The sequence below is a fragment of the Pygocentrus nattereri genome, chromosome 25 (assembly GCF_015220715.1).
Source record: "Pygocentrus nattereri isolate fPygNat1 chromosome 25, fPygNat1.pri, whole genome shotgun sequence".
Taxonomy (NCBI): domain Eukaryota; kingdom Metazoa; phylum Chordata; class Actinopteri; order Characiformes; family Serrasalmidae; genus Pygocentrus; species Pygocentrus nattereri.
Genome location: NC_051235.1, coordinates 10472067 through 10495063, shown reverse-complemented (window position 1 = coordinate 10495063; position 22997 = coordinate 10472067). Strand labels below are relative to the sequence as shown.

The 22997-nt window shown below is 41.0% G+C and overlaps 1 protein-coding gene across 4 annotated transcripts in view; it reads left to right on the top strand.

Moving 5' to 3' along the window:
* The first annotated feature begins 241 nt into the window (after positions 1–241).
* il1rapl1b (interleukin 1 receptor accessory protein-like 1b) overlaps positions 242–22997 on the top strand; it is a 432112-nt gene continuing 409356 nt past the window's right edge. For 3 of the 4 annotated variants that reach the window (XM_017722074.2, XM_017722078.2, XM_017722076.2), the window contains exon 1: positions 243–992. The gene's annotated coding sequence lies outside the window, so the exon portion shown is untranslated. Of the gene's footprint in view, positions 993–22997 lie in introns of all 4 variants that reach the window. The other variant, XM_017722075.2, reaches the window with a different exon arrangement.

Below are 22997 nucleotides of genomic sequence, written 5' to 3'. Positions count from 1 at the left end.
ATCTTTGCGACGGACCGCGGCTATCTCACCTGCACTAACGACGGCTTGCGTGAGTGATGGATGTAGACGAAGCTCGCGCCCTCATCGCGAGCCTTCTCCGCAGTTTCCATTGGGCGGCAGTGCGCGTATCCTTTAGCTCGGACTAAAGCGCTGCCCACCGCTACTCACTGAGGAGGAGGAGGAGGGAGAGGAGGAGGAAGAGGATGAGGAGGAGGATGGAGTCGGCGTCTCAACACCTTCAACTTTCATCAGCCGCAGCCGCCGCACGGGACGCGACCCCCGGCCACACGACGGCGTATCAGCCTTGATTGTTCTCGTCTTCCCAGCATCTTTTACACCATCGATGGATGCTGGCTGCGCGTTTTGGCGCTCGCGCGCTTGTTGAGCAGCGGCGGAGGCTTTAGGACCGCGGGGACTGCGAGAGGGGCTGCGAGAGTGCACATACCTCCAGAGGAAAGCCCCCCGGGTCGGATGTGCTAGCGCAGAATACTTGTGAAATCTCTATAGAAGCTAGGTGTCGTTAGCGTTAGCGACGCTGCGTGCTGCTGGAGAGCGGCCCATGTGCGCACGGGAGATGGCTGGGCACTGCGGCCACGGCGGGGGACGTCCGTGACACGCTCCAGACTTCACTGATGAAGACCCCTCCATCTCCTCGCTCGCCTTCCTTCAGTTTTCTTTCTCAAGATTAGCCCAAGTTTGTCTCCCCCCCACCCCCTCCTGGTCCTCGCATCTGGCTGAGAGACCCTGCGCGCATTCTGAACAATTTAAAGGCTGCCTGCATACGTCTCTGCCTCGGATTAAGCCGCCCTCATGAGAGCCCGAGCTCGAGCCTTGCCTGACTGGGATAGTCTATTGCACCATCATTTCATCTTTCGTTGATTTTCCTTTTTACGGGAAGACGGAGAGGTGTTTTCTGCCTGTTCATTCGGTGTGATGGTTACTCTCGGGCTGTATTGACAGCGGGATACGATCGTTTTTGGGGCTTTTCTGGGGTAAGCTCATGTCTCACTTTTCTCCTGTTCCATGATGTTAAAGTTCAATGAAGAGAATTCATCATGAGATCCGAGCTGGCAGTTAGTCCGTCTCGCTTGGTTTAACCAGTCACAGGGATGGCACATCTCAGAGTCACCAGCTCTGGCCAATATAAAGACAGAATGGTGCTCGTTGAATAAATTAAGGCTTCAGTGGTCTGCATTGTATTTCAAGTTCGCTTCACTGCTTCATGCTGGTGTCGTTTTCACACCATCTTCTAGTTTTCTGCGTGTATTCTCGCGATTTCTGCAACGTGTATGCCACTGTAACTTGTAGGCTTTGTCTTAATTATCTTAATTTAGGCAGCAGTTTGATTTGAGGGACAAATCATTCAGATAACGTGATACGTTATAACGTGCGCGTGAGGGTGTGTGTGTGTGTGTGAGTGAGAGAGAGAGAGAGAGAGAGAGAGAGAGAGAGAGAGAGAAGTGGGGGGGCTGTCTAAGTGAACATTAGTCTCTCTTCATCATTTTCTGACAGTAGTCTGAACGTGTGGGACTGAGTGGTACATTTATGACAGAAAAATGCCTTCGGCAGCCTGATCCGTGTGTCTGCTTCACATCGCACTGCAAACTTAACGCAGCACACACACACACACACACACACACACACACACACACACACACACACACACACACACACACAATAACACTAAACCGCCCCGTGGAAATATGCAGCTGAGCTTTTCTCGCCACGGCCGACGAGATTTCAACCAAATCATCCGTGGCTCCTGTCAGCCCGCGTTGCAGCATTCGTGAGGGTAGCCTGCGTTATGGCAAGTCCGACACTTGCCAATGCATTTCAACGCATCACGCGCGTAGCTACAGTAAAACACCAGCAGAGAGCAGAGCAGAGACAGAGAGAGAGCAAGAGAGAGAGTCACGACGCTTCTCTCTAAATGAGGTGTGCTCTGGCGATGAAGATGAAGAATTTATCTGTCAAACCAATATTGAAGCCCATGTCCCATCTGAATAAGGAATTCCTCTCTATTGCTCCAATAACCTTGATGGACGGAAGGCTCTGACAGCCATTTAAATCTGAGTTCAGAGCCAGCTCATAGTGCAGTCTGGTGCGTTCCTTAATACATCAGTTGTTGTGATGAAGATTACAGTAATGAGGAAGGAGGAGCAGTACTGCATGCTGGTGAAAGATTGCACTCGGTATGGAGGAGAAGCACTTAGACCCTGAGCCTGCCAACTTCCGAGCTGCTCATTAGAGTACACTCCAGCATATGTTCCCTGGAGACTCGATTCAACCCTGATTTAGTGCTCAACTTTAGTGTTCCTGTGGAACATAGCTGCATATAGGCTAGATATTGATTTTAACTGTCTTTGTCTCAGCACAGTTCTGTAGTCTGAACCACGTTAGGCCCTTTCATCACCTGCTGTTCTGGACTCAACAAACTGATTAAAGCCTTATTTATCTTTGTAATGAAACATTCTTCAAATGCAAGTCCAATAACCTTCATTGGGTGAGAAGAAATTAAAGAACATGCCTCAGAAATAACTCAACACATCTCTGCCAATATCCATTTTCTCTACACGAAGGGCAAATCTGGGGGAAACTGTGTCAGAGCTTAGGTATGTACACAGGATTTTCATGCACTAAAACCTTTTTAAGCACTGATAAAAGGTTCTGGAGCAATCTCACACCTTGTCAGTTTAACTAGAGCTAGCACTCAACCTCCTGCAATAAACAAGAATGACAAGATGACAAAAAACAGTTATGTAAAATAAAAATAGTTTCTGTGACAAAACAAGCTTTTAACTTTCATTCTGCCATTTTACATTTAATCCCATTCCTTTATTGGTTCAATAGTGTCTAGATGGTATTTTTGCACCATCAATACGCAAGCTGTGTGAAATGCCAAGGAAACCTCTGTTGCTAGCATAAGATGGATTCTGTTTCTTCAGTTTCCACTGTCTTCAGTTATTACCAGTCTGCATTTAAATCACAACAGATTTTTTTTGTGTTTATTAGTTTAAATCTCTATGCAGACTGCTGTCAAATGTAAGATGCAGCAATTTTTGAGTTTATGACTGCTTCCCATTAAATTTACTTAAGTTCAAACACAACCTTATCTGCTGTAATTTCCTCCTGGGGTATTGCTTTTGTTTAATGAAATTAAATGTAGCTATGACACACTGTTTTTCCAAACCTTAATTAGATGTCGCTCTACAGGGTTCTCCAATTTAGGGGCTTAGCATCCCCAGGGCCTTAGACTTTGACCTTCCTTATAGGCTATGTTAACTCATACTGATATCTATGTGATTTAGTGTTATGTATAAATGTTATTACGATTGATTTATGAGCATTTGGGGAATAAGAAGTCATTAACATGCAAGAATTTAAATGTAGAAAATCAGAGTGCTTAATGTGGTAGTTTGTATATGGATCATTGAAAGAATGATCACAGGAAAATAATTTTTTTTCATGTCAAAAGCATACTTAGAGAGAAAAGAGGAGTCATGAGGGGAAGAATGGAGAGGAAGAGAAAGAAGGTGTGTATAGCTTGCATACCAGCCATGAAATTGTTTTGTTTCTGGTGGCAGTAGAATAGATAGAGAGTGTGAGATTGTATAGGAATGAGAGAGAGAGAGAGAGAGAGAGAGAGAGAGAGCAAGACAAAGGGGCAAAAGGACAGCATAATGAAGAGAATATGCTCTGGGAGTGCAGAGCTTAAACAACAGCTTGTTCGCCTTTGGTGCTTAAGCTTGTCTGTTCCATCCCTCAGGCCACTGAAAGATACAGCACCCCAGTAACAGCCCACTGATCTCACAATAGGCCTGGGATTTTAACAAGCCAAAAAGTCCATTCTCCATTACTTTATGCCGGGCTGCATAATAGAGACCCCTCAATAACCTGGCAAAATATAATTTTTATGGTTTAGCAAAATTATATGGAATTTCCAACTATTCTGCTTTATGTAGCCTAGCAAAACAAGTTGTGTTCATTCGCTGTAACAACAATTATAGGCATCACAAAATAAAGTTGATGTTAATAAAGGTGACCAATCACCACCTTTTATGCATAATAGTGCTTTTGGGTCCATGTTTTGTTAACAGAGTCTTGAGTTAATAGCTTTAACAGATGAAGGGAAAATATGTATTATTTCACTATAAACAAATACTAGTTCTGTATTTTTTGCATGCCTTACATTGATTTTTAAAGGCTGCAGTACAGCAAAAGCTTGTATCACATTCAGTCATGAGTGGACATGCATGCAAAAAAGCAATATAGAGAAGCAGGGAGTGGTTTTAGTAATTTATTTATTTTTTAACAAAGCCACACTGCACTAAGTACAGAGAAATTAGAGACGGAGTTTGGCCTATACCTTCAAACAAGTTCATTAGAGGGACTGTAGTAATTGGTTTATGTGTATGCGTGTGTGTATGTTCTTGTGAATTCACTTTTGTACATATGTGTGCAAATGGAAATGAGGATTTGTGGCCCATTGTGGAATAACATACGTTGAGACTAGAATGATTGGACCACTTGCTGTGGATTTGCAAGTGCAGCACTGCCACAGGGACTCTTTAGATGTCTCTTTATCTTCCCTGTTATATTTGTAATTATTGTGAAAGGTGCTGATGGCACTGGCATTTCATGAAGAGTTTGGGCTTTGGGGATGAGGAAGCCTGCTTGCTTGTGCATCACATGGCAAGATGAGATGGAATTTGCACAGGAGTGAAGCAAAGCCAAGCCAAGTGCTCTCAGTGCTTATATAGATTTCATTTTAAGCTCTTTATGGGAAGGAGGCAGATTTCTAGTAATCTTTCTTTGGCTGTATGAGGGGCACTTACTGCTATGTTTAAGGTTTATATTTGCGCTCACAAATAAGGCCATAATTACTGCCATGAAGTGGTAAGAACTGATGTTCTGAAATGATAATTACATCTTAAAAACTCCTGAGAGATTACAGGCTGCATTCAGTTGCTAGCAGTGTTTTATGATATCACTGAATCAGAAATAATTTAAGAATGTTTACTAGGTCTGATGTATACACTCCTGGCTACAGGTTTCTGAAGCCGAACTGAAGTCTTGCTTACATCTTGCTTACATCTGTGCTTTCTTACATCTTCTCTGTGCATCTTTGGTCTGTTAAATGTTCTGGAATTACCAGTCCACATCTGTAAGGCTGTACACAGCTGCTCAATATGAGGCACAGGTCTTATGGCCCCTGTCTACCACATGCCAGTTCCTTACATGCAGTTGAAATGACATTGCTGCCTTTTTAAACTCCTGTAGCCTGAACAAAGCTGACTCATTCTTTGTCCAAAGGAAATGCAGAGAAAAGTCACAAGAATTTCTCTGTCTGTTAAACTTTTAAATCAAATGGTGTTATAGAGAATATACAAAGGCACACAGCAGGTATGCAGGATGATATCAGAAGCATGTGGTGATAGCAGATAGTTTTTTTTAAAAAGAGTCATTGTCATTGGACTGATGGTTTAGACTTTAGCTTGATACACACTGACATTTGGCAATGCAGTTAATGTATTCCAAACGAGCACTATGTTAAGGTGTTTAGTCCCAGTTTCTACCTTTTGTATGGAATATGATCAGTATTAAGCCTGACAGCCCAGAATTACTGTACTGGTGCATATGTACCATGAAGTCCATTAAAAAAATAAAAGAGATTGCTGGTGAAAATACACAATATGCATGATGTTAGTGGAATACACACTAAATTGTATTACTTAAGATTATTATGACCTCCCTTTTCAGTAGCTCAACTCATGTTTAAAAAAATTAGGATCTCCATGGATAGAAGTTCAAGCCTGTCCACAGCCATTAACTGGACGTAGTTGGCAAGATAACAATGATTTAACATGATCCTGATTTAACAATGGTTGATGAAATCAGGGTCACGGTAATGCAGTGGTTAGAAAACTATGAATGAATAAGTCTCATTACTATTGGAGCCTTAAAAAAAGCATTTAACCCCAAGTTGCTTCAGGGGAACTAACTAGTAATTGGCATCTGTAGGTTTCTTTGGAAAATTTGCTAAAAAGCACAAGGGTGAGCTCAGAGATGGTTCACTGTGGTTTGCCAACTGTTCTGGTAATTGCTATATTAATCAGAGAGATCAGGGGTCAACAGACCGCACAATGGATCTAATGAAACAAATCGAATACTTTATCTCAGTGATCTGAAAGAGAGCTGAATAGATTTGAACTTGTACCGCACCTATGCGAAAGCTAATTTTTAAAAGCCATTATGAGTTAAGTACAATAATCTGTGGTAGAGGACAACAGTTTCATTCTGCAGCAATAACACCACAGCAAGCTGTAAGCAGTGTTATAGTTAAAATTACATTATTTAATTATTATTTAACCAAATAAAATTTCAGGAGTGAAATTTAGGAAGCCCAGCTTGGTGTATTAATAGGGCACAACACATACCTGCTACAAATACATTTAAAAAAAGATAAAGATATAAAATGATATTGTACATAAAAGACAAAACATAGAACCTCTAGAAACTGCTCTATTGAAAAAAAGTAAGCAGCTGTCTCAGAGTCCTTTATACTTTACTTGGAAAGGTGTCATTGCTTAAATAGAGATTATATGGCACTTACAAATCAAAGTGACCACATGTTAAGAAGCATCCCCTAACATGAGCCAATCTTGCAGTCTCTGCAGGTATTACAACAGTAGGAGTTTAGACTTAGCTAAACATGCCTTTGATATTCAGACACTGATGGCAACCGTCCATTTGTGGTGGGAGTAATGTAAGCTTCCCCAGACACAGGGTAAGAATCCTGTAGAGTTAGAAATCACAGAGCAATTTTTAGCCTACAAATCATATAATCACCATAAATGAACCTACCTCCTTGCTACACCACCACAGGAACTTGCTTGGACTGCCTTGCTTTTTAAGGTAGTCAACTCAGGCAAAGCTGAGCTGAGAGGGTTCCCCCAGAAGCCTTTTGATTTGATCCGTCACATCTATGGCCAAACATCTAGGAGAACAGGTGAAACAGGTGAGAGAGGCAATCACATGGAAAATAAGGGCTCTGTACACTTACACATCGTCCTCTCATAAAGAACAGCATGGATCACAAAAGATGGAGGTGAACATTTGGGTTTCAGTCTTCACCTTCATTCAAACTGAGAATTGCAAAAATAGCAGGAAAAGCTAGCAGGGAGCCTGGTGGTTGCGAACTGTGATAGTAAGAAAGACTCTGGTAATGGGCTCTTTCCTCAGTGCCCTCCGGCCGTCCTCTCAAAACCTCTCACTGACCGTCATTTAGAGGAGCCTGCAAAATGCACGCTGTCTCTCTGTTACCAAGCCATTTTCATGGACCAGTTGTTTTTTAGTTCAAGACATCAGAAGGGAAATATAGGCCAGTAGTGTCATCTTGATTCTGCGTACTATTCTTTTCATACACTAAACTGTGTATATAGACCTTTTATGTAGTCTATATATACACTATTGTATTTTATAATTTACAAAGAATGAGCAGGACTGTACAGTAGCCAATTCCGTACTCTGACTGGGCTGTTTTTTTCCCTCTCCCTTTCCCGTCTTTTTGGTGGCACTAACCTAACAGAAGCAAGCTAATGTTGTGGCATAAGAGTTACAACAAAATCATTTTCCCTCTGTCTGTTTATGGTGTGCTTTAGAAAAATATATGGAAGCTTCCCAAGAGAGTAGAAAGATGAAATGCTGGTCAATTGTTTCACACACAGAAATAAAGATTGAGGCAATGAAAGTGTTGTCCTACTGCCCAGTTGAAATTGCATTCACAGGTGTAATCAATTTTTTTTGTCTTTCTTTTCCCTGAGGCAAGGTGGGCTAAAGCGGATGGTTCTGTCAGTGATGGAGCAAGCGGGCCGCAGCTCAGTAGAACATTAGAATTATCATTTTCAATCTTTTTTACAGCCATCCAAAGTCTTTTTTTTTTGTTACATCCAACAGATCCACCAGTGAGAGCCTGCTTGCAAAATAAAGTTGGTGTGTATGTTAGACACACAGCACATATGTGCAAAATATAATAGACAGTTCATATATTGCATAGGGTCTTTTTTTGTCAATAATTTGTAGGTGGTTTGACTAGAGGAGGATAGGTCTCCCTCTTGTGAGCTTTGGTTCCTCCCAAGGTTTCTTCCTCAGCTCTGGGGGAGTTTTTCCTTGAAACTGTCACCCCTGGCTTGCTCACCTGGGGTTTTGTATATTTCATGTTAAAACTTTGTTTTTACTGGTATTCTGTGAAACTGCTTTGTGACAACAACAGTTATAAAAAGCGCTGTACAAATAAATTTGATTTGATTTGATTCATAGGTTCTGGGTTAAAAAAGAAAAAAGTGAAAATCTATTGAAGGATTTTTTTGCCTGCTCACAATTGCCAGTGGCGGCTCTGGTTACTCATTCATGAAGGTTTTCTGTGTGATACAGAGCACATTACAAGACAGATAAACCTCCTCCCTTCACAATCCAGCAGCTTTTGGAAAGAGACCTTGGATTTATTGTAGTATCAGCTGAAGGCTATAGCTGCCTCTGCAGCACAGATAACTCAGCATTGACCAACACTTCTTGTCTATGAGAGTGATGTCTCACAAGAGAGAAAGAGAGAGAGAGAGAGAGAGAGAGAATCAACTAGCAACCCTCCAAATTCACTGTGTAAATCATTAAGGCCTTCTTGGTTACAACTGACCCTATAAATAATGACTTCTGCAGTCTTGTGTTTGGTTTTGGAGAACATTTTATAAAGGGCAAAGCAATGAAGCCTGCTCTTAACACCAGTGGCACCCTCAGCTGATGTTTGGTAATGCTGTAGATGGTTTGTAGGTGCTCACTTTTAACCCTTCCTTATCTATCTATCTATCTATCTATCTATCTATCTATCTATCTATCTATCTATCTATCTATCTATCTAATCTACCAATTTTACAGTGGGGAGCCTTAAGGGCATAATGATTCCTGGGAACTAAAAATATTTTTTTATTTAATAGAATCATTATACTTCTTGTATTTAACTGTTCATAGCATTGTAGCTTTACTCTTATTTACATTTTATTTGGAAACTCAAGGGTTAAAATCTTGACACGTCCAATGGAACATTGTCAAACCAGATTTTTTTTCCTTTGTATCTACATGGTATCTAAGTAGATATGGCCAAGCAAGCTCCTTCATTGTTTATGACTTTTTCTATCACTATAAAAAATACTGCCTACAGATTCACTGTTATACAGTAGTTAAAAGTAGTTAACTACTACTGTTACCTAGGAGTGTCTGAGCAGTTGTGTGCACACATTCAAAACAGAACTTTGAATGCTAAGTGCTCGTTATGGATTCATTAAATCAGACAAATGAAATTAAAATATGAACATTTAAAGAGAAAAGCAGGTCAACATGCAAAAAAAAAAAAAAAATTTTGTCTTGCATATATTGCCTGAACAAGTAATGCAATCATCTTTCTCCATTGGTGGAAGGGGGAGGGTGTTTCAAATTCATGCCGTCATTTTCTGCTAGTGAATCAAATATCCAAGGGGTAAATCAAGCAACCAGACTTACTATTGTGAGTCATGCCTTCTTCCTGATTTATCATGCATAGAGCACACAACAAATCAGACAGCACTTAATTCCACAGTAACATTGCACCTAATCCAGGCATAATTGGCTGGAATTGTTGAAAGAGAGAATAAGGCAGATGGATAGCTTTAGACTAGATGCCTATGACTGTGAGAGTTTCATCCTATACATTGATATTCTCTATGGCGCTGTAGCATTCTATCTGTATATTATACTTTGCTGCCTTTACGTAGCCCACATTCATGGACATTTATATATATATATATACATATATATAATATCCTGAAAACTCCTCAAAGGTCAATGGCAAGCTTTCAAGCTTGCTATGATATCACTCATGTTCTCCTTCACCTCTGGCATGTGGTTATTTTTTTGTTATGTTTTGTTAACTTTCAAATTTAAAATAAGCACACACCCTCTACAGAGATGCACATGTTAATGCACAGCTACCATTTATGTGCAGAATATAATGAATTTGGAAAAGAAAAAAAATAAAATAAAATGTAGCTAGTGTGAAAGTCATGGCACATTTTATTTTTATGTTTCATTTTTTCCAATATCTTAAACTCAGCAGAAAAAAACATACATTATCACAAAAGGGACAAATGAACGTTCCGTATTCCATGTACAGAATGTATTCTCACTTTGACTTGAGGATGCTCTGACTTGTGTATGCAATTCTATATATCAGTGTTTCCAAACCCAGTCCTCAGGAATCCTTGAACAATTCACATATTTGTTTCATCCCTTGTTATGAGTTAGGTTGGAGCAAAATGTGGACTGTCTACAGGCCCCTGAGGACCAGAGTGAGTTATATAAAAAAATATCGTGTCTAGCCCTATGTCAGTAACAAAAGTGTTTTTACACGTTCTGTTTGAAAAACAAAACATGTAGGTTTTGTAAGGAAGTACTTCACAACAAAAAAGGCAACTTCGTTGCTCCTGATTTTGTGGGTTACTCCTGTTCTTCTGTAGTTTTCTAACAAAGACTCAAAGACTTTTGCACATCACACATATGCACACATGCGCACACACACAGTGTGCAAGCTGACACTTAAGCATAAAAAGACAAATGCCCAGCTCTCTGAGTACAGGAAAAGTACAGAAGAAGCTCCATAAGAGAAACAACATCTGTTGGGTAGCTTCCTGGTGCTGCTTTCAAAGGGAGAGGGACTAGTCGCATCAGCAGCTCCTCGCAACCACCGTTTGACACCTCTCTATCCTGCAAGGAAAGCATGCGGACTGGAAAGAGGCAGCCTGGAAGAGGATTGGTAAAGCATTGATGTTAGGATGGCTGAGGAATTGTTTTGTGCAGGGGACATGATGGTCCATTTTTGGTCAAAAAAAAAAATCAAATTCAGGAACAGTCATTGATTTTATGGCATGCATGGGGATTTCAGATCCATGCAGTAAACAATTCACATATAGAACACACAACCAATCAAATGCCATTTAATTGGCATAACTTAGTTCAACTTTCAGTTCATTTTACTTTGACTCGACTCTACCAGGGAGCACCTAGAGGTCATATGCACAGGCTAGACTATGTGAAGAAGACATGCAGATTCAGAAGAATAATTAGAAATATGTGGTGTATTGTGTTTTATGAGGTTAAATTGTGAAGAATTCAGCCGAAAAACAAACATAAATGCTGCAACTGAAAAGTTTGATTCAGCTAGACTTTTTAATCAGTTAAGCCAATTCATTGAAAAGAACCAGTTTAAAAGAATGATTAGTTTGTGATTCAGACATGAATAATACCTTGCAATTATCAGCCATTCTACCTTGTCCGTGGAATGGAAAAGGTCCACCATAGGACCAATACTGACTAAACATTATTTGAGTGATGGACTCTTCTCAGCATGCTCAGATGCCCTAATCTGAACAAACCAATAATATTGGCTGATATTGATGCTAACAATAAATGACTATTTTTGCTGTGTTTTGAACAATCTTGATGTTTAAGTTGTCTTTATTATACTAATTATGATATGATGATAATAGAGGATAATTCACTTCGTCATATGAAGACATATCGTTAACATTTTGACTGAGTTCTCTTTGTATACACTTTCAACACTTGTAATCATCAGATTCATACACTCGGGAAGGATCTGAAGCACAGCTGACGTTATGTTCTTCTGCAGGTTTTGTGCACTTACACATTTCCACAAGATAGGTTTCCAAATAGGAATAGGAATAACATTATAGCACACAGGGAAAAAAATGAAGAGAATTTGGGACCATTTCTATTGGCTGTTTTGTCATGATATGTCCACACAATGTGAAGACTGGCAAGCATTTTCAAATCGTGTGAAAAATAGATTACAGGGACAATATCTATAGGACATATGTGTAACCCCACATCCTCACAAGGTATAAAAAAGTGCATGTGTAGTCCACCTTTCTCTGCAGAATTGACCTCCTTTGTTCACTGATGTGTGAATTCTACAACCTCTCTTCTTTTTCAATTAAAACTGCAGCCTGCTTGCTTTTGGGGAGTGTAGTTTCCTTTCCGTTGTGCTCTTGGGACACCACCATATGACGCGCTGTTGTTTTAGAATGATTTGGCTGATTAAACCTGAGTGCCACAGTGGCAGTTTATCCAGGCTCTGCTGCTCCTCAGAGCCTTCTCTCACTCGGGGAGCTGCTTTCGTGCTCGCATGTTTGTGCAGAAACCTTCAGCTTTATTTACCATCTAATAAAGACCAAGGAGCCAGACCTGTCAATCAAATCACCCAGAGAGGGATGCGAAGATGAAATATGTGTGGTGACATTTCTTTTCTCTTTTATTATTTTTTCTTTTCCATTATTTTTTTTAACTCAAGGCTTTGGCAGGACAAGCTACCCACCTTGTTAATAAAGGTGGAACTTGCTTAACTTTGGACGTGCTTCTGTCTCTTTCTCTTTCTGAGGCCCAGAGCTGGGAGCCCTTGTTAAAATGGCCATAAGCATTCCAGCAGCATTAGATAGAAGTTGATTCCCTTGTAATTCTAATAACGAAGCCTCGTCTTATGCTACAAGCTGATTTGCAATTATTCACAGCGTGCAAACCGCAATCTTCCACAGTCATCGGCGTAAGCATCGTTTGTACTAACAGTACAAGAGGGAGTCAGTTTCATGCTCCGTTGACTGATGTGGTTAACTTCTCCCAGATTTAGCCCCGCCATGATGGATGATGGAATAACGCACCAGTGCTATGAGTGCAGCCATTATAAATCACAGGAGCTCCATATCCTGCTCAGTGCCAGGCCTGTATGCAGCCGTACCTGTGTGTGTGTGTGTGTGTGTGTGTGTGTGTGTGTGTGTGGCAGCCATGCACCAGGCTTCTCTGTCACTCTGCACTAATGAGTCAATGGGAGTCTGTCTGCTCAACTGATTCTCAGCAGGGGGTTGGTGTTAAGTCCCACTTACAGTGGTGTAGGAAGTTGCACTGAGTTGATTTAAATGAAGATGTATTCTTAGCTTTGGCTTGTGATCCATGAGGTGATCTAATGGAAAAAAATGGAAATCTGACTTAAAAGAGGAATTCCACAGATTTTTTCCAAAATCTAATAATTTAATCATTGACATGTTAACAAACACATTCAGAATGTAGTGGTGAAAGGGACCAGGGTTCACAATGTTTACAATGCAAATAAAGTCATTTTATTACCATCAAAATTGACCAGTGAACCTACAATGATTTATGAGCATTATATTTGTAACAGTTTCATTTGATATCTTTCTGCAGGGATATCAACTTTGTCAGTATTCATTTTATGCTATAAGAAATTACATGTTAAGTTGCCTTTCAGAATGATGCCAAAATTAAATCCTCCTGTGTGGTATTTTAAAAATGAAGTTTGTATCAGAAAGATAAGAAACAAAAGGTATTTATTTAGACATGACTGTTTTTAGTGCTGTGTGCCTCCCTGGACATTTAGTGTTCTCCTTCAAACCTGTTGGACTGTTCCACAGACATGCATGGCGATTATGTAGCACTGCCTTGTCTAAATATTTACATTCATTTTGGGTTGTATTTTTCGATTCATTTTTTCTTTTTACAGTCCTCTAGAGAGTGCAAGGAAACATGTTAGCCCTCCTAATAAAGAGTGAACTGGAAAATGGCAAGGAAAAAGATCTGGGAACCAATGTCATCCATGGGTAAGATGCTGAGCAGAGTCTTGCTCAACAAGGGAGCATAATGGGCCATAAAACAGCGAATGGACTGAATAATTCAGATATTGAATTTCAATACTGCAGTGCTTGTTTGGAGAGATTTGGGCTGGATTCGCTTATCTTTTATTAAACACACGTTCGGCAGCAGAGGAGGAGAGACTACCTCTGTCCCCCAGTGCCTCATTCCTGGGGCATATTTGGCGCTGTCATAGTATTGAGTAGTTTTGGGGCCTGATGGCCTCCCTTACACCCTACTCCCAGGCCTGGAGTACCTGTCGAAATAGCACTTTTGATTAGGTTTAACTTTATTTCTGCCCTGCTCAGACACCATGCAGAGGAAAAGCACAGGTTAAAGGTAGCCTTCTGATTAGAACTGAACTGGGCTTGAGGTCTGCCTCTTTGTGTGCATGTGTGTTTGTGTGTGTGTTTTTCTGGATTTTGACTTTGCCAAAATAATCAGTCAGTTGTGGTGAAAATAGACTGAAGGAAAAAGATCTCTCTGGCATCCATTACAAGTCCATTTTAATTTACACTGTATGGTCAAAAGTATTAGGACACCTACACATTGCACCTCCAGAAGCTTTTATGACATTCCATTCTGGCATTAATATGGAGTTGGTTGCTCCTTTGCAGCTATAACAGCTTCCACTCTTTTGGGAAGGCTTTTTACAAGATTTAACAGTGTGTCTGGGGGAATTTTTGCCTATTCATCCAGAAGAGCATTTGTGAGGTCAGACACTGATGTTGGACGAGAGGTCCTGGTTCACAAGCTCTTTATACTTGTTAGTATAGATGTTTGATGGGGTTGAGGTCAGGGCTCTGCGGGACAGTCGAGTTCTTCCACACCAAGCTCACCCAGCCATGCCTTTATAGTGGAACAGAAAAGGGCTTTCCCCAAACTATTCCCACAATGTTGGAAGCATGCAATTGTTTAAAATATACTGGTATGCTTAAGCGTTGAGATTTCTACACTGGAATTAAGAGGCCTAGGCCAACCCCTGAAAAACAAGCCCATTGCCATATCACTCCTACATCAAACTTTACAGTTGGTACAATGCAGTCAGGCAGATAACATTCTCCTTGCATTCCCCAAACCCAGACTGCTCTCTCAGACTGCCAGATAGACAAGCATGATTCGTCATTCCACAGAATACATTTCCGCTGCCTCAGAGTTCAGTGGTGGCATGCTTTACACCACTCAATCTGACACCTGGCATTGTGCTTGGTGATATAAGGTTTGCATGCAGCAGCTCAGCCATGGAAATTCATGCCATGAAGATTTTGTATAATACTGTATAACACAACATGCTTAAAAATGAAAATGGCAATAAGAGTTCCTTAGAGTGCCATTCCATTCAAAAAGAACTTTTTGATAAATCGTTCCTCAAAGTCTTTTTTCTGCAAATGAGATGTGTAAGTATAAAGAATCTCTTTAATGTTTAAAGAACCTTTATGGAGGTTGTATATCAGTTAATGCTTTTTTCTAAAACTGTATATCCCAGCCAGTACAATTAAGGAACCTTTTTAGAATTGTATGACAACAGCTACCAAATAAAAGATCTTATTAATTTAGAAAAAAGGTTTGAGTTCCTGGCCGGGCATCCAGGATCCTTTCTGTGTTGAGTTTGCATGTTCTCCCCGTGTCTGCGTGGGCTTCTTCCGGGTTTTCCGCTTTCCTTCCACAGTCCAAAGACATGCAGTCAGGCCAACTGGGTATGCTAAATTGACCCTAGGTGTGAATGTGTATGTGTCTGTCTGCCCTGCGATGGACTGGTGACCTGTCCATCCTGCCTTTTGCCCAATGACAGCTAGGATAGGCTCCAGCACCTCCTGCGACCCTGAGGGAGAAGCACTTTAGAGGATGTGTGTGTGCGTGTGTGTGTGTGGTTCTTTAAAGAATCATCTTTTAAAAGCTTCTTTATTGTACCAAAAGTTATATGGTATTGTTTGGAGTGAGTGCAGGGTCATCTTTCTCCTCAATGAACTAAACATGCTCACTGTGTGTTAACAAATAATCTGCTATATGAACTAAAATCCAGTGGTGGATGAAGTACACAGAGCATGTACAATATTACTACAGCAAAAGTAGAAGTCCTTCCTCTAGACCTTCACTTGAGTAAAAGTACAAAATATTTGCCTTCAAATGTGCTTAAGTATCAAAAGTCCATCCATCCATCCATCCATCCATCCATCCATCCATCCATCCATCATCTTCTCCGGGGTTCGGGTCGCGGGGGCAGCATCCTGAGCAATGAGGCCCAGACCTCCCTTTCCCCAGCCACTTCCACTAGCTCACTGGGAGGGATTCCGAGGCGCTCCCAGGCCAGCTGGGCGATATAGTCACGCCAGCGTGTCCTGGGTCTTCCCCGAGGTCTCCACCCCGGTGGACTTGCCTGTGACACCTCCCAAGGGAGGCGTCCAGGAGGTATCCTAACCAGATGCCCGAACCACCTCAACTGGCTCCTCTCGACGTGGAGAAGCAGCGGCTCTACTTTGAGTCCCTCCCGGATGACCGAACTTCTCACCCTATCTCTAAGGGAGAGTCCAGCCACCCTGCGGAGGAAACTCATTTTGGCCGCTTGTATTCGCGATCTCGTTCTTTCGGTCATTACCCAAAGCTCATGACCATAGGTGAGGGTGGGAACGTAGATCGACCAGTAAATCAAGAGCCTTGTCTTATGGCTCAGCTCTTTCTTTACCACAACAGACCGGTAAAGAGCCCGCATCATTGCTGACCCAGCACCAATCCGCCTGTCAATCTCCCGCTCCCTTGTACCATCACTCGTGAACAAGACCCCGAGATACTTAAACTCCTCCACTTGAGGCAAGAGCTCATCCCCGACCCAGAGAGGGCTCTCCACCCTTTCCCGCGTGAGAACCATGGCCTCGGATTTGGAGGTACTGATCCTCATCCCGGCCGCTTCACACTTGGCTGCAAACCGATCCAGTGAAAGCTGGTATCAAAAGTATCAAAAGTAAATGTACTAAAAGATTAATTATGGCACTGATGTCTATTAAAATTATCATTAGCACAAAACACTGAAGGCAAACACTTTCCATCAGGTAGAACTGAGTGGTTATGAATACACTTTTTGTAAACAAGTAAAGTTTCAGTTTAAGATTTATTTGCAATTAAGTTTAATAAAAAAATTTGCTTTATACACAGATTCAGTAAATGAGTTTTCCTTTACTATATTGCATCTGTAGGTCTCTGTTCATAAACACAAACTAGCCAAAACAAATTTACTGTAAAATGAAATAATGTGTATATGAATTCAGAAAAAGACACATCAGTCATGACTGCATATGTGTACATATTTCTACATTGTGGTCTATTTACACAAAGTTAGATTAGTTCCATCATTTATGTTGGAATAGACTTTCCCAAACTTTTATGCTGCTACATTGATGTTGAAACATAAGCTTGCACCAATAGGTCAAAACAAGCTCAAAACAAAGTGTGTGCTGTACCCTAATTTGGTGTTCTTGCTTCACGTTTTCTTCGTTTTGACATGTAACATTTTTATTCAATCATAAGCCAAAAGGAACAACAGATTTCACAAAATGTAGTGGAGTAAAAAGTAAGATATTTGATTTTGAAATGTCGTGAAGGGAAAGTAAAGTCACCTAAAATGGAAATACTTTAGTAGAGTACAAAAACTACTAGTAAAAACTACTTATGTACAGTAATTAATTACATTTACTTCATTACTGTCCACCACTGCAAAAATCTAACTCTCAGAAGTAAGTCGATGGTCTATGGGATTGATTAGCTAACAGTCTGCCAGAACATTGTCTGACCTTCGCCAGTCAGAGAAAGATTCACATCAGCACACTGGGGTGTTAGGAGATATAAATAATTGGTCATTTTAGAAGTTTGAACCAGCATATATTTTAATGGACGTTGGAAGAGCTTGTGAATAGATGGAGCCCAGTTCGTATTTAATTCTTCTCTTCATCTTATAGTGACAAGTATACAGAAAAGTTTAAGTATATTTGGCCTATACTTCTACTCAAACTTTTGATACCTATACACAAAGTTTATGTACACTTTATCGGCATGTACTTTGGTGTGAAATTGCTTAGAATAAATAGTACTTGGCTGGAACTGATCCTTATCTTTATGTACACAGTGTTATTAACACACACAGAAACAGATAAATATTTGGCTGATTTTATTGACAGTTCTTCCAATGTGTGATTTTGTTGTTCCATCCATCCATTTTCTAAGCTGCTTCTCCGTCAGGGTCACGGGGGGGTGCTGGAGCCTATCCCAGCAGTCTTCGGGCGGAAGGCAGGATACACCCTGGATGGGTCGCCAGTCCATCGCAGGGCAGACAGACAGACACTCACACACTCACACCTAGGGGCAATTTAGCACGTCCAATTGGCCTGACTGCATGTCTTTGGACTGTGGGAGGAAACCGACGCAGACACGGGGAGAACATGCAAACTCCACACAGAGAGGACCCCGGTCACCCGACCAGGGAATCAAACCCAGGCCCTCCTCGCTGTGAGGTGACAGCGCTACCCACCACGCCACCGTGCCACCCGATTTTGTTGTTTTGAATTGGAATTTTGATTTGAGTTGCTATGTTCTAATATGTTCCAATACAATATCTGTTTGAAAGGTTTAATCTATAAAGAAAACAAATGTGTTCTTGATCATAAAGATTTTATGTTTATGTGTGCAGTCCATTGGTAATATCTGTATTAGTTAACTTAAAGTCAACTTAAAATACAGTTAAAGGTATACATCTAGTAGCATACTTTCCAGTGCAAAATGATGTAGTAGAAGTAGTAAACTACAGGTATTATGTTCACCTAAAGAAAACTTACAAGTATACTGGCAGTATAAAAACTATTAAATTAGTAGTTTACTGAGAGTATACTTAAAAGTATAATTTCATCAACTAAAAATGGCATAGAGAAAGAGAGAGAGAGAGAGAGAGAGAGAGAGACCTTGAAAGAGGTCTTATCTAGATTTAGAGATGTTTAGTTTTCATTAAGTTTAATTTTCATTTCACTGTTTGTGTTCATTAAGGTGTAAATAAAGAGCTTAATTTCCCTGTGCTGGTTTGTCTGTGTGCATCTCTGGGCCTGCATGGGCTCTCAGCCAGAGTGGATCGGCCTCTCCCCAGGCTGCTGCCACAGTAAACTAGTAAATTATATAACTAGTAAACAATATACCTATAAGTTCTCTTTTAGTATAGTTTACAATATAGTTGCAGTTCAAAATAAAACTCAAAGTTGTACTCAAAGTTTACATGTACTCAAAGTTTACTATTTGTACATCTAAAGAATACTCAAAGCAAACTTTCATAAACTAAAAAGTGGACTAGTATCACAAAACCTATAAACTAACAGCATGTATATGTTTACTTCAAAGTGTACTTTCAGAAGGTAAATAGTGGGCTGGAAGTATAAATTCACTTCTAATGTAGGTCACACTGTAGATGCAGTACAAAATAAAGCTTAGATATAAACTAGTTGTGTGGTTAAACTAAACTGCTATTAAACTTAGTATATACTACTAGTACAGTGATATTAGTATTCTTACTACATAAAGTATACTAGGGAAATATACTTCCTTCAAGTTTATTTAATAAAATGAATAAGTATACTTTTTGTGTTAGGGGTACAGTAAGACTTGTGTAAGTTAAACAGTAAGATTGTAGGCTGTATATGGATGGATGGATTAGTGTTTGTAATGCTTTGATTCAGCAGGATCTCATCTAACAGCCAAGTGCTGTCATCACATGTAAAAGCACAATGACAGGCTCAGAGCAGTTGATAGGATGACACCCAAATATTATCCAGCCACACAGACATGATTTTAACAAATGCTTTGGGAAATTAAGGAAATAAATGAGGCTATGTTCAATTTATAATTACATAGCTGCCTATCATCCAGCCTCATTCTGGCATATAGCCACTTTGGTATTATGTTGTCTGAGATTTTCTAGGTGCGATGCAATTTAAAATCAATTATGCTACAACAACACTGCCATGTAACTGCTATTATAGAAAAGCTTATGCCACTAAACCTCAGTCATAATTTTTACAATGAAGTTTTTTTTTCACTTCATTGCAAGGTTTTCCAGCACACCGTCTGAATAAACGTTCGCAAATACAAATACAAATAGCTCTTCAGAGGAAGCAGACCAAAGCAATATAACTACCCTTTCTCTGCATTGTTAAGAGTTGAGTAGACGAGTGGACACGTTTGGTCCTGGGGTACTCTTCCATAATGGATTTTGCTCTTTGATCCGCGAGAAGGAACCCTGTGGCCCTGTATGTGGGTGAGTGAAGTGGGGGTGCCAGTCTCCAGGTAATTTAACAAAATGAAGCAGGGTATGCGTGCCGAGGTAGCAGCAGTTGGCCTTGGCATGCTGAGTGGCTCCTCTCTCATTAGAACTGACCTGCAGTGGCCTGGAGACCATGACCAGCCAGCCCTGGGAGCAGCAAGGCTTGTAAACTAGAATACCCAATGGCGTGCATCACTCACCCACAATAAAAGCATCTCCCTCTGTGCCTCCAGCCTGAGTTCACACTGCTGTGACTGCCATTTGTAGAAAAAGAGTGAGAGAGAGATAGAGATTTGAAAGGCATTGTGTTAAATTGTTGTACTGTTTGACTGATTTTAAGGATTTTAAGCCTCATTTGTTAGGTGTTTATATAAATATTGAAATAAAAATATAGTTTTTTCCTATTAAAAGGTTTTTTAAGCCCCATGTTTGAAGCCCTGTGTTGAAAAGTCTTTGTACCTCTCTAGGGAACAAATTCAATCCACACCTCCAAGCTTCGTTCTTACATACTACTTTTACGACTGGGTGAAACCTGAGAATATCAGTGGATTTATTTCATTTTCTATGGTTTTGAGTTTTCAAGGCCATCTTGAAAAAGGGAGGGTTTGTAGAAGTGCCTATTAAGTCTATTTAAAGGTAAGTCAGTGAATGTCATCCTGCATGAGAATTATACATTCAAATTTTCAGGAAAAGAAGTTTGAGTTCATGGTTTGCATACATTTAGATGGTAGAATTTAATACTTTCATAGGCACAAGGTCATATAGGTGATAAATGTGCATTTCATATCAGTACAATATAAATTATATTGTACAAAATAGCATCACTGATTTCTTATATGCTTCCACATGAGAAATAATATGTGGTAACATACAGATCTGAGGCATGTTGTACATACAATTAAGTTTTTTATTTATACATTTTTTGGTATAGCGTAAAATGCGGTGGTCACTCACTATCCCTCAGACTGTGTCAGGAAACATTCTACCGCCACTGTACAATGCTCCTTCAATCCTTAATAGATATTTTACTTTCTCAATATGGTCAAGGTTGCTAAATTTGATATTATTATTATTATTATTATTATTATCAAATCCCATTGAATTTTGAACACTCTGTTGGTACAGTAGAGCCCTGTTGCCATTTAATTTTTTTCACTATGTAGTTTTTGTTCTTTTGGCATCCAACATTTTTGGCCAGTCTATAGATAAAGTGTTTGCTGAGCACTTTTATCAGTGTGGTATGCAGATTTTTAATTCATAATTGCATACTTTGGAATAGTGTCTTTTTTCAGGGCTGAATTTCTCAATGCACAGGCAGTGGGAGATTGCAGAGGGGGCCTTGGCGGCCTAGGCCCTTGTGGCAGAAACTGGCTCTTGGCACGTGGAATGTAACCTCAGTGGTTGGGAAGGAGCCAGAGCTTGTGCGGAAGGTTGAGAGGTACCAACCAGATATAGTTGGGCTCACCTCCACCCACAGTGTCGACTCTGGAACCAAACTCCTTGATAGGGGTTGGTTCCTCTCCTACTCAGGGGTTGCACAGGGTGAGAGGCACCGGGCAGGAGTGGGGATACTCATGAGTCCCTGGCTGTGCAGTTGGAGTTTGTCCCGGTGGATGAGAGGGTCGCCTCAATGTGAATTAAAATCGCAGAGAGGAAAACTCTGACTGTTGTGTGTGCTTATGCACCAAACAACAGGTCAGAGCATTTGGCCTTCTTGGAGTGAGTGGGTGGAGTTCTGGAAAGGGTCCCGCCTACAGACTCTATAGTCTTACTGGGGGACTTCAATGCTCATGTTGGCAATGACTGGGAGACCTGGAGAGGCGTGATTGGGAAGAACTGCCTGCCTGAGCTAAACCCAAATGATGAAATGTTATTGGACTTCTGTGCCAGGCATGGATTGTCCATAACAAACACCAAGTTCGAACACAAGGATGTTCATAAGTATACATGATACCAGAGCTCCTTGGTGAGTTGGATCAGATGGCAAGGAAAACTGATGGTCAGACCCAGTAGGCCCAAGCGAATAGTGAAGGTGTGCTGGGAATGACTGTCGGAGGCCCCTGTTCAGAAAGATTTAAACTCCCACCTCTGGGAGAGCTTTTCTCATGTCCCGGGGGAGGTAGTGGACATGGAATCTGAAAGGACCCTGTTCAAAACCTCAATTGTGGAAGCTGCCAGGCATAGCTGTGGCCAAAAGCTTTCGGGTGCCTGTCGGGGCTGTAACCCAAGAACCCACTGACATGCCTCCCTCAGAGGAGTCAGGGCTGGAGGTCTCTGATGGGTCAAGCTCCATTTCCCTGGTGGAAGTCACTGATAGTTGGCAAGCTCTTCAGTGGCAAGACACCAGGGGTGGATGAGATTCATCTGGAGTTGCTTAAGGCTCTGGATATTGTGGGGCTGTCGTGGCTGACACACTTCTGCAATATTGCATCGACCTCAGGAACAGTACTCTTGGACTGGCAGACCGGGGTGGTGGTCTTGAAAAAGAGGACCAGAGGGTGTGGTTTTTGAAAAAGAGGACCAGAGGGTGTGCCAACTATTGGGGTATCACACTGCTTAGCCTCCCTGGGAAAGTCTATGCCAGGGAGCTGGAAAGGAGACTCAGACCAATAGTTGAATTGATTGAGAGAGGAACAATGCGGATTCCGTCTCTGCCGTGGAACAATGGACCAGCTTTTCACACTCTTGTGGATTGTTGGGTTCCCTGAGATATCTTGTGGGAGGTCCTCCGGGAGTATGGGGTACTGGGGCTACTGCTCCAGGCCAGAGTGAGAGCTGTGTTCGTATACTCAGTATTAAGTCGGACCCTTTCAGTGTTAGCGTTGGGCTGTGGCAGGGTTTGTCTTCATTCCTGTTCATAATATTCATGGACAGGCTGTCAAGGCATAGCCAAGGTCAGGAGGGCATTATGTGTGGAGGCTGGAGGGTGGCGTCTCTACTATTTGCAGACGATGTTGTT